We start from the raw sequence: 13,209 nt of genomic DNA on the forward strand, positions 1-13,209 counted from the left end.
AACTTCCACGCTCCATCCTCTTTCCTGCCATTTTGGGAAGTCATGCTGTATTCCTAGGGGAATGCCTATTGCTGTACCCATGTCTTGGAGCAATTGGTTTGTACAGAAGCATTGAAAGCAGAAAAATATGATCCAGCACCTGCCACATCACTCTCTGTAGACCTTCACCACTTCTCATAACTATGGCAAGCAAGTAAACAATTGTAAAATCATAGCAACAGCCTGGATAAATCAACCTGAAACTAACTTGTAAATAGTTGGGGGGTGGGGGGGTGCTGTGGTGTGGTGGGATGGGTGTGCACGGAATTCCTTTCTGCGATTTCACACATGTTCAGTTGAGCAAAGTTATAAAAGAATGTTGGTTTGAGTTTGAGCTCCAAAATGGCACCGTTGGTGTCAAATTATGATCTGCCTGCTCTGTGTAAACCCAGTGGACATTAACTGTGCATGTATTAATGTCCTCACCAAGCCAGTGTCCAGTTAGATTTGTGGCAGTGGCATTCCCCATGGTTTGGGCCTACATGGAGCAAATGTTTTATTTCACTGCTACCACACAGCTGGTTGTCTGTTTTCACACTCAACTGGATGTCTGCTGATTTATGCCCTTTGTCCATTTGACCCTTTTAAACCTTTCAGAGCAATAAAACACTTGGTCAATGCAGGCCCAAACCACAATTTCCCATCCTGTCACCTGTCAAGCATCCTTACCTGGAGTATAATCACAACAGGAATAGAAATGCAATAAGTGTAACAATAAAATAAAAATTAAAAAATAAATGCACAGCGCATCATAGTATTTAATTTAATGTTCACTAATAGCAAAAAACCCAAAGTAGGGGATTCTTACACAGCAGGCATCACCTTGGTCCCAAAACTCTACCTGTAGTGTCCAAACAGTGGGCACTATGAAGCCCAATTTCTCATCACTTATCTTTTCTAATTTTTCTTACTCACCATGATGCTGATTCCGAAGTTCTATTTTTTAAATATATTTTGTTTAGTTCCACTTGGTGACAAATCATTTCTAACTGACCAGCCTGTATTTTGTTCTCTGTAAATAATTATAGAACTTTAAATCTATAAAGTCTACATTTGGGGCACTGCTCGACAATTCAAATGTTTTCATACAGCTACATTATTGATTATTGCATGCATTATTTTAATGTTGAGAGAATCTGGTTTAGTACATTGTTAGTACCGAAAATCGAGGCGTATAAGTTGACTCGGCGCATAAGACAACTCAATTTTTCTGGCCCCAAAAGTCATATTTTTGTATATTCAGCATACAAATCAACCCCCCTTTTCAGCCACAACATACTATTCATAGTCTGCCTCAATTTTTCACCCCACAAATGCATGTTTTACTTACTGGTACCTTATAGCTCCGCACAAGAGATCAAGCAGGTGATATGAGCTGTGCTGTGAAGATGCATGGGATTACAAGACACACCCACTCATTGCTTCAGATGCTGGTGATATTCAATATAGCTCACCTGCTCACTTTTATATTTGGTGTATAAGTTGATCCCTGTTTTTGGAGGGATTTTTTGAAGTTTCAAAGGTCAAAGTATTGGCCTACATCTACGTATGTCATTTATGGTGGGCAAAGCAGGAGAATGTTCATCCAAATGAGAGACATCGTTATTATCCTACCAATTCTGGACTAGCTGGATTTAAGAGGCGTTACAGCCACAATGTGTAATTTTCAGGCTGGCTAAATGCTTTGAAAAACCTGAATAATCTACACCATAATCTGAATTATAAACCTCAGAAATCGGCTGCTGGTGTCAACCGAGGAAGTAGATAAGATCCGAGTTCTGAGAAGCTTTACAGGTCCAACACTTACCCAGTTACACTGGCTGGAAATTCTGCCTGATCTATGCTGCTGCTTCCTCTATTTCTTCCAGAATCTGTTAACAGATTTGAAATGGCTGCTAAGATTCTCTGGACAATGTAGGGTCAGAAAACGATGCTCGCTGGACTGGCTGTTGTCTCCAAGAATCTCAGTGCCCATTTTAATGCCAGAGGAGTTCAGATGCAGAAAGGGAATGGTTGGACAAGTCAATAATCTAATAAAATAATGTACATCTATCTGTCAATGAAGAGTGTCATTTGATGAGTAGTGATTCATTGTAAACCTCTAGATAATCAACTCGTTACAGTGGACTTACAAACTGGTGCAGGCAGTTTTATAACTTAATTATATTTATTTCATCAAGCTATGGCTCCAGACTCAATTATTATTCCATGCCTCATTCACCAGTGAATTGCTCTCCTCAACTAGTTTAATTTCAAGTCAGGATGGAAATAGAAAGTGCAATACATATCCCCATAAAGCTTGCTTGAATTAAATATTATTCCAGTTATATTGTACAAGATCCAATCATTACTGCAACGGTAACTATTTCTCCAAGTCTCACATTACGGAGACAGCTTGTAGGTAGGCATATTCGCCATTACATGAGGCAATTCAAAACTAGAGCAAAAAGAATGTGGGCCAAGAAACCTCTTGATTGTTATGGCGGGGGGTTTGGGTGTTGGGGGCAGCAGGGCTGTGGCAGTAATAAATCCTTTAGGTATTGGAAAGATCGGAACATCGAGAATTTCCCCCAGTTTTTCTTAAGCCTTCTATTCCCCAAAGTCTCAGAGCTGATCAATTTTGTACACCCACTCGGAAAGCCCCTGACTCACTCAGGCCTGTTTCTGCTGGCTGCAGCGGCATACTCTCTCTTTTTAGCTCTCTCAAATAGGTGACATATCTGTTATAAATACTTGTATAAATATTGTCACAAAGGTTGGGATGTTAATGCAAGTACTGCAAACATAGTGAAGAATTATTCAACCAACAGAGTGTACTCCCGGAGGTCTGTAATCACAGTTCCTTGCATTTACATATTGTGTCAATGAACATGTTTAACACCAGTTGTTTCAGAAGAAGTGGAAGGATGAAGAAAGTTGATGTGAATGGATGTTATTAGAAGTAAAAAGGGGCCATTATTCATAATATCTTCTTGGATTGAAATATCTTAACAGTCTGCACACACTTCTTATTGCATTTTTCTCTATTGTGCAGATTCAGGAAAAGCACTCGGGGAATTCAGGAAAATTACAGGAAAGGGAAATTTTTACTTGTGATCTAGCAGCACAGAAACTCATTACTTTGCTTACAGTGTTAGTTTTCAATTAAACGTTAAAAATTAGTACTGACAGCCAGCATTACCAGCACAACAATATCAATATATCAGCAGTCGCATCGCTGCACACTTCTGTGTTTACAAAGCTGGTGAAGTGTTTGCAATACCCTTTACAAGGTGACAAGGCTCTTTAACATAGTCTTTATAACTTCATTTGGAGACAGCTGTCTGAGGATGTTAAACCGGAATCATGCGCTGCCTTGTGAAAGGGGATTCCAGTCTAAAGCAGGAGATGGAAATAATCCTGCAATTTGCAAGTCTCGGCTCCAGCTATAACAATTTGCTTATTATGGGTTTTCTTAATTAGGGCGCTTCAGCAAAAGGTACAAGCCCTGAAATTGCATCATGCGTCACTAACATATTAGCATTTAAAATATTGGGGTGAAATTCCTTCCACTGTTACCTTAATGCAGGCACTCACCTGATTGTTTTCAATGGATTAGAAGAACAAGAGAACAAAATTCTTGCAAATCCATTGCAAGAAATTGAAAATCCATTCAGGGTTATCTCGTTAGGTCATTTCCAAGCTGTCATCGCTTTCTTGTCGTATTAAAGTGATTAGAATTTACTAGAGACTTAAGAGCTGCCTGGAAATTGCACAGTGTATTACTAGAGTGGGGATGTGGGAAATTCTTTTGTACGTATCTGCTAATAAAGTAAATAAAGGATTTCCACATGAATGTGTTGAGATTTTTATAGGCCATGATCACTCAGGCTAGAGTTTCACTTATTTTATGTAAAAAGTAGAATATAAAGTAAGTTCAAAATCAAAATCTTCACATTTTGGCCCAGATCTTCCGGTCAGTGTCTGAAAGTCTGACACTGACTGTGATTGAATCTGTCCAGTTACCATTTTATGCTAGAGCCTTTGCAGCTTCGGATGCCGATTCCAGCAGTGATGCAGGATGAACAGATTCGGAAGGCCACGCTTTGAGCATAATTCCAGTGCAGCAACACCCCCTTTTCTTGTCATGAACTGAAGGCAGGTCCCTTAAGGACTGTCTTCAGTTCGTTGGCTTACAGTTTTAAACCAATGCTCCTTAGACAGCATCTTCCAAACCCACGACCACTACCGCCTAGAAGAACAAGGTCAGCAGATAGATGGGAACCCCACCACCTGGAAGTTCCCCTCCAAGCCATTCACCATCCTGACTTGGAAATATATCGCTGTTCTCTCTCTTCTCATCTCTCTCTCTCTCCACTTCTCTCTCTCTCCCCCCACCCAAACCCCCCCCACCCCCCCACACCTTAAGCCAGCTTATATTTCACCCCTTTCTTGGACTCACTCAAGTTCTGTCGAAGGGTCATGAGGACTCGAAACGTCAACTCTTTTCTTCTCCGCCGATGCTGCCAGACCTGCTGAGTTTTTCCAGGTAATTCTGTTTTTGTTTTGGATTTCCAGCATCCGCAGTTGTTTTGTTTTTATCGCTGTTCCTTCACTGTCGCTGGGTCAAAATCCTGGAACTCCCTTCCTAACAGCACTGTGGGTGTACCTACACCACATGGACTGCAGTGGTTCAAGGAGGCAGCTCACAACCTCCTTCTCAAGGGCAATTAGGGATGGGTAATAAATGATGGCCCAGCCATGAATGAATAAAAATAAATGGAGCTGTTAATCCCAGAACTGCACAACCTCCCCTCACTGACAGAGCTAATCCCCACTCCAACAATGCTCAAAATCCCTCCCTTAGCCCTTCACAATGTTTACTCTCTCCCTCACCCCTCAACAATGTTCAGCCCCCCTTCCTCACTTTTCAAGTGTTCACCTCCTCCCTCATCCCTGACAGCGTTTAGCCCCTCCCTCACAAAGGATAATATTCACCCACCGACCCCTCGACAGTGTTAATCCTCCCCTCGCCCCTTGACAGTGTCCACCCTCCTCCCTCACCCCTTGACTGTGTTCACCCACTCCCTCATCCCTTGACAATTTTCACCCACCTCCCTCACAAACAACAGTGTGCACCCCCTCCCTCACCCGTCGACAGTGTTGCCCCCGACAATCCTCGACCGTGATTACCCCCTCCCTCACAAGCAACAGTGTTCACCCTCCTCCCTCATCCCCTGAAGATGTTCACCCCCTCCTTCATCCCCTGATGGTTTCCCCCCTCCCTCACAAACAACAGTGTTTACCCCCTCCCTCACAAATAACAGTGTGCACTCCCTCCCTTACCCCTCGACAGTGTTCCCCCTGACAATCCTCGACCGTGATCAGCCCCTCCCTCACAAACAAGTTTTTACTCCCTCCCTCACAATCAACAGTGCTCACCCCCTCCCTCACAAACAACAGTGTTCACCCCTTTCCCTCCAAAAGACAGTAGTCACCCCCACCCTCGTTTTCACCCACTCTCTCATCCCTCGACTGTGTTCACCATCCCCCCACACCCCTCGACAGTGTTCAGCCCCCTCCTTCACCCGCAGACAATGCTCATCCCTCCCCTTACCCCATGAAAATGCTCAAATGTCCCCCACTCCCCGACAATGCAAAATCTTCCGAATTGTCAGGAGGAGGGGATGATCATTGCCGGAAGGGAGGGGGGTGAAGATTTCGGGTGGCAGCGGGGCGGGGGAGGTTGAACATTGCCTGGAGGAGGCATGAGCGTGGCAGGGAAGGAGGGGGCTGAAAGTGGACGGGAGGAGGGTTGAACATTGGCGGTGAGAAAGGGTGGTTGAACATTGCCTGGAGGCAGGCAATGCCGGTGGGGAGGGTGAACATTTCCAGTAGGGGAGAGGGTGGAATTTGCACATTGTCGGGAGGAGGGGTTAACATTGCTGGGTCAGGGTGGGTGGGGATGAATTTGAACATTACCGGGGGTGGCGCGACGTTGGTGAACATTGTCAGGAGGAAGGGGTGAACATTGCCGGGAGCGAGGTGAACATTGCTGCAGGTGGTGGGGGGAGAGGGGTGAACATTGCCAGGAAGTGGGGGTGAACATTGCCAACAGGAGGGGGTGAACACTGCCAGCGAGGAGGGTGAATATTGCCGGGTAAGGGTGAACACTGCCAGGTGGAGGGTAAACATTGCCAGGTGGAGGGTGAACATTGCCGGGAAGGGTAAACATTGCCAAGTGGAGGGTGAACATTGCCGGGAAGGGTGAATATTGCCGGGAAGAGGTGGGGGGTGAACATTGCCGGGAGGGGGTGAATATTGCCGGAAGGGGTGAACATTGGCAGGAGGGGGGTGAACTTAGCCAGGTTCGGGGGACTGAACATTGCCAGGTTCGGTGGGTGAACATTGCCAGGTGTGGGGGTGCACATTGGCGGGAAAGGGTGGAGGAGTGAACATTGCTGGGGGGGAGGAGTTAACATTGCTGCGGGGGGGGAGTTAACATTATCGGGAAGGTGGGGGTGCTGAACAGTGCCAGGAAGGGGGCAGGTGGCGGTGGTGAACTTTATGGGGGATGCCATTGTGCTTTGACACTCCAGCTGATTTACTGAATTATGCTGCCTTTTATACCTGCTATGAAAATCTTGAAGTAAATCCATGTGAAAACCTGGGTAAATATGGTGCAAACAGCCCAAGTCTCCCTGATTCTGGCCATTTGATCCTACGTCAATAGAATCATGGAGCAATCTGGACAGGGTAAAACTGGCAATTGGAAGTTCCTGTGTAAATACTGCAAATGTGCACATGCTGGGTCCTCAGGTCCCGACATGCATCAGCGATGGGAGTTGAGACGGAGGAAACTCCCCATATTGGAAGATTTGGGACTTTAGCACTGAGTTCGATCATTTTACCTATCACTGGGTGTGACTTTCTGCTCTGGTAGATTCCCAGTGGGTCAGGCTAATTTTCATTATTTTCAGCAGGAGGTCCTTCTGAACTAGAGCCTACCTTAGATGGAGGAGTTAAAAAAATGGATGCTGCTTCAGGTGGATGTGTTTGGGGTGGGGTGGGGGGGGCGGTGGTGGGTAAGGATGACTGCTGCCTGTGGGGCAGATCAAGGCAACTCTCAATTTTATTTTCAAACATCAATTTTTATGGGATTGAGGAGTGCAACTGATCACCAGGCAAAGTTGTCTTTTAAAATTTAAATACCCTCCTATCCACGATAGCAATGATGGATGCCAGTAACATGTTGGCATTCTTTACACGCAGAATTGCAGTGGCAGAACTGATGATCTGATGGTACGACTTGTACCATTTACTGTCATTAGCACTGCAATAAGCCTGGCTATTTTTACATCAACATATGCAATGGCTGCTGCCAAAAACACAGCAACAGGTAGAGTGTGGGCAGAATGGCTTCAGATCCACCTGATTGGGCAGAATGGGAGCAGAGGATTCCACAAGTCAAATGACTGCTTGTTTTCAGTTGGCCTATGGAGGAACCGATCAATTGTTCTGCATCCCTCAAATGAGGCAAAAATTCACTCTTGGTGGCTTCCTGTGACATTTCTGCTGCACTTTCAGTACAAATGCAGATGTTGCTTCACCATCTCAAGGTTTGTTTTTCTTGCGTGAGTTGCTGTAGCATGCCAACAGTCTCTGAGTGTCACCATTTAGTTAGATAACACAGATGCTTAGTTTAAGCATATGGTGCACAAATACAACCAGCGCCTCCCCTTCATTCTAAGGATATTCAACAGCAATAATTTGCATTTATATGAAGCCTTTAACATAGTAAAACATAATGGACAGGATTTTCTGCTCGTTGGGCGAGTGTGCACCCAACCCGAACGAGCGTAAAATTATACGCGATGACATCAGGCGAGTATCCCAATGTCATCGTGCACTCGCTCGATATTTCAGTCGGAGGGCACACGCAGGAGTTGGCAGCGCACCCACCGACAATTAACAGGCCTTTTAAGGCCATCAACAATCTAATTGAATTCAGTTTTTGCTACTCCTCCAACCTTACAGTTGGTGGGCAGGCGAAACGGCCAAACGAACTTTACGTTTTTTCGAAGCCTCATCGAAGGGCAGGATGAGGTTTCGATCTGTTCTTAAAAAAAACATTTCACACTAATTTCTAACATGTCCCTGCTCATGTGACAGAGTCGCATGAGGGGGCATGTTTTTTAACATCTTAAAATTCATTATTTTTAAGTTTTTATATCCTCATCTCCTGTAGGCAGCTCTGTGCCTGAGGGAGCTTTACCTGCGCGCACCTGTGTGAAGTTCCCCGCTCACCCTCCTAGGCCCCCACCCCGACACAGGCAGCTCTGAGCGCTGCAGCACATGTTTCACGCTGGGCGGGCCTGAATTGGCCCGCCAGTGTTAAATCGCGGTCGTGGCCCGATCGTGGGTGGCGGTCTGCTTCCAGACCGCGCCTGCCCGCCCCCGCCAAGGGCAAAATCCTGGACCAATAAGATGAGTCACAGGCGTCTGATACCGAGCCACATTAGGGGACAGAAATTTTCGTTCAGTGGGTGGGAGCGCCCCCCCACCCGCTCGAGCGTGAAATGACACGCATTCACGTCGGCTGAGTGCGCCAACGCCAACGCGCAGTCGTGCAATAGTTCAGTTAGCAGGTGCGCCCACTGACAATTAAAAGGCCTGTTAAGTAATCAATTGAATTCAATTCTTCGCTGCCCATCCAACCTAACGGTTGACGGGCAGGAGAAAAGGCCAAGCGGCCTTTGCATTTTTTTGGAAACCTCATCCACGGGTGGGATGAGGTTTCCGAAAGCAAATAACAATAAAATAAAAACTGTAATTTTTCATTAATGACATGTTCCCGCTCATGTGACAGGGTTTTAAAAAACATCTCTTCATGCGTGAAGTTTGCGCTCAGCCCGCTAACCCTCCCCCCCCCCCACCCGCACAGGCAACACTTAGCGCTGCCGCTCATGTTTCACGCTGGGTGGGCCATAATTGGCCCACCAGTGTGAAACCACTGTCTGGCGCCGATTGCGGTCAGTGGTCAGTTCTCAACCACCTCCTTCAAGCAGCCCTGCCAAGGGCAAAATTCTGCCCCAGGGATTATTAGGAGGCAGGTAGGCAGGTTTTAAAGAACAGCTTAAAAAGAGGAGACCGAGATAGCAAGGCTTAGGGAGGGAATTCCTGGGCTTAGGACCCAGGCAACTGAAAACATGGCTGCAGATGGTGATGCGATTAAAATCAGGATATTCAAGAGGAAATTGGAGATGTGCAAAAATCTCAGGCTTGAGGAGCTGGAGGAGATTACAGGGATGGGGAGAAGTGAGGCCATGGATGGAATTGAAAACAAGGATGAGAATTTAAAAACTGAGGTATTGACAGAGTAGGAGCCCATTTGTTCTCATTTATGCGCTCAGTAAAAAGCTAGAATTCAAACATCAGAAGGTTGAAGAGAGTTTTCTGTCTAGGTTTCTGCCTTCCTCCCTGCTGACAAAGAGTTTCACTATTTCGCCTAAATGATCATTCTTCACGTGGGAATGCTGCCAATGATATTGGGAGAATGTCTGCCCATCGTCGCAGCCGTGCCCAATATTGTCCTTACTTGATAGGAGTAGTTCTCACATTTGATGATAGTGTAAAATGGGGAATAACAACAACAGCAGCAATGACTTGCTCTTGTATAGCACCTTTAAGTAGTAAAATGGGTAAGATCAGATCAGTCATACTTTATACACCCAGCCCAATTTTCCCTTCCATTAGAATCAATGGACACATTTCAAAGCATTCCAAACAGTTTAATTGTCAGCCTGCATGCATGCAAACTCGCAAAGTTGCAGCAACTTTAAAGTGTTTGCCACTGTATAGACATGCATACTTTGTTCTCGGTGATATTGCAAATTTTAGTTATGCTTGGTTTTAATGAGCTTCACCTCTAAATCGCAACCACTGCATCAATAAATCCCCTTTTACAAGCCCTGACAGGCTCTTCCAATTAACATTAACAAATGAAGATGAATTAATGCCTTCTTATCTGCGAAGCTACTGCTTTTTGGCGTTAGAAGCAGGCGATTGGGAGGATGAGTCAACACCTCCTTGTGTTCATTAATTGTTCGCTGGTAATGGCTTTTCATTGACTCATTTTATCTTGCCTCTGATAGCCACCCCCTCAAAAACACTGGCTTGCAGCTTTTTTCTTTCTCTCAAGGGGGCACTCAATTCAAAAGAAAGGCTTTTTTTAATCTTTCACTTTTATTGCTAAATTTTCTATCCTTGCCTCTCCTCCTGAAGGCGTGTCAACTCCTTGCTAGGGTTTTAGCTGCACAAGTACCAGAGAAACTGATGCAGATAAATAGGTGATGCGAATCATTTTTGGGTGAGGGATTTTTTTTAATGTTCCAGTCACTTTGGTTCCTTGGAATTTATACATTTTTTTGCACTTTCTGCTTCTTGCAGCTTAACTGCAAAGGTCAGGGATACAATCTACCCAATAACTAAACACCAGCCAACTACCATCAGTAACAACCCAAGATACTGATCTGTCATTACATGCTCCATTAAAATTGCAAACATCACCTTGCTGTCAGGGTTGTATTCACCATCATGTACTTCAGTGGTTGTAAAATGAGCAAACAAGACTGGAAAGGAAGTTATTCGCCGGTGATTTGTGCTGCAGCTTAAGGAGTTGTACATAATTTAAAATGTTCCCATTTTCCTTAGTTTTTCCCAATCCACCAGAAGAGTTTCTACCTAGGGCTGCTAACTCTGGTTGGGTGTCTGCCTGCAGATTTTATCATGTGACATGTGATCACATGACACTCAAATCTACGGCTCCTGTCTGCACTTTGCAAATGCTATTACATTTACCTAATAAAGGTTGGGTTCCCTGTAGCTGAGTGCCTACACTCCCCACAAGCCTTTAACAATAACAGCAGAGATCCGATAGTCCCCAGTGGCCCCAACAGTTGGTTTCTGATTCCACACTTACCCCAGGAATTAGGAATTCTCCACTTCACTGAAAATCAACAGGGGGAGAAAATAATTCAGTGGTAGGCGGGGTGGGGGCAATCCAGCTTGTGGTTTCAATTCTGAATGTTCCGGTAATTCCCTTATAGGCTACAGATTTTAGAAAAGATGCAGTAGAAGCAGGGGGGCGGGGAAGCAAATAGAAAAATATCCCTGCCAAAGATCCTTCGGAGTTCTCTGTTGGTAAGTTCATGGGAATGAGTGACTGACTTTTCAATATATCTTTCTTTGCCTTGCCCAAGCTAACCATGGCAAGGCAGGTGACAGGGGGTGAACAGATGAACTCATGTCTTTCCACTCTTGTGAAAAATGCTAAGGGCTTTGCACAGCTGAACCTTTGTTAGTATTTACTATTTTGACACAAAAAGAACCCTCCGCTTGCCTGGGATAAGTCCAACTTCACCAACCCTCAAGATGCTCAACTCATCCAGGAAAAAGCAATTTGTTTGATTGGCATCCACCATTTTAAACATTCACTCCTTAACCACAAGAGCACTATAGCATCTGTAATGTGCAGCATCTACAAGGTACACTGCAGCAACTTGCCAAGGCTTCTTTGACTGCACCTTCCAAACCTGCGACCTTGCCACGCCTTCATTGTCGCTGGATCAGAATCATGGAACTCCCTCCCTAACAGCCCTGTGGGAGCACTTTCACCACATGGTCTGTAGCTGTTCACCACTACCACCACCTTCTAAAGGGCAATAAGGGATGAACAATAAATGCTGTCCTTACCAGCCATACCTAAGTCCTCTGAGTATTTTTTTAAAAAATGCCCGTATTCTCAGAGTTATGGAGATAATTTAAGCCATTGTTGGTGTTCTGCACTCATCGGTTTTGCACCTTCATGTAGATTTCTCAATGGAAAAAAATTAGGGTGCCCCCATGCCTGTACACATACAATGAGCTGCTGGATAGGGTTATATGAATCTTAAGGTACATAAGTTGTGAGAAGGTTCAAGAGAGATAGTGTGGATGCACATTGGATTTCTGTGGATAAGGCTGTGACCTGTAGTGTCAGCAATTTGGGAAAAATCAAGTTTTTTTATTTAACTCAAACTCCTAAACATTATATTAAAAGGGATGATAAATATTCACAAGAGAGTTCTTTCTAGTAACTGGCACATGCATATGCATAACGGACAAAGCATTGCGTTTTTAGCTGCCTTTGTGTGACAGGCAAATCAGACTGAGTTTGGAACAAAATCAAGGTCACAGATCTCCTGTACAGAAGAAATGACTCCAAGTCTGAACAGCTATGGATATGAATAACAGCAGCAGCTATTACTCCAATATGATTACTAAATGCAATATGCTTCAGGTTAGATTACAACTGGAACATCAGAAAATTCTATCCTGTGAGATTTTTAGTTATGTGTCTACTAAAATATAAACATGGCCAAAACACTGAAATCTAGAAACATAATGCTGTGCTTGTTATATGTGGCAATTGCCATAGATAACATTCCCATGGTTTCGAACATTCCTTTCAGTGAATATCTAAGTATACCAGACTTGTACAAAATCTTGCCACATCTGAATGATATGTACCATCATCTATTATCAGTGACCTAGACCACAACAGTACAGGAATGAGATAGAATAGAGAGCCAGACAAAAATTTAGACAGAATCTAATATTGTAGGTCTAGATCAGTACTGCATGTGTCAAAAGTCTTGTTTATGAAGACAAGCAGAGTGGGGCAGGAAGGGACAAAAATTGTACATCAGCAAATAAGGTCATTGTAGGGAATAGAAGTAATAAAATGAAATTAAAGGTTCTTTATCTGAATTCAGCATCTGCAATAAGATCGATAAACTAGTGGCACAAATAGAGCTAAATGGTGCAGATCTAATCGCCTTTACAGGGATGTGGTTACAAGGTGATCAAGGTTGGGAAATAAATATTCCAGGGTACACAATATTTTGGCAAGACAGGCAGAATGGCAAAGGAGGAGGGGTAGCCCTGATGGTAAGGATGACATAAGGACATTAGCGAGAAAGGATCTGGCCTCAGGAGATCAAATAGAATCAGTATGGGTGGAAATTTGCAATAGGAAGAGTCAGAAACTCTGGGTGGGAATAATTTATAGCCCTACAAACAGTAGTTATACTGTTGGATAGAGCACTAAACAAGAAATTATTGGAGCTTGTAATAAAGATAATGTCGTTA

General features: G+C 44.3%; 1 protein-coding gene across 2 annotated transcripts in view; it reads right to left on the reverse strand.

Annotated features, from left to right (window-relative positions):
* The window catches only part of LOC121286208 (transmembrane protein 132C-like), a 1,095,675-nt gene that overhangs the window by 27,650 nt on the left and 1,054,816 nt on the right, over nucleotides 1-13,209 (reverse strand). The gene's annotated exons all lie outside the window — the stretch shown is intronic.

The sequence above is a fragment of the Carcharodon carcharias genome, chromosome 13, assembly GCF_017639515.1.
Source record: "Carcharodon carcharias isolate sCarCar2 chromosome 13, sCarCar2.pri, whole genome shotgun sequence".
In the NCBI taxonomy this organism is placed as follows: domain Eukaryota; kingdom Metazoa; phylum Chordata; class Chondrichthyes; order Lamniformes; family Lamnidae; genus Carcharodon; species Carcharodon carcharias.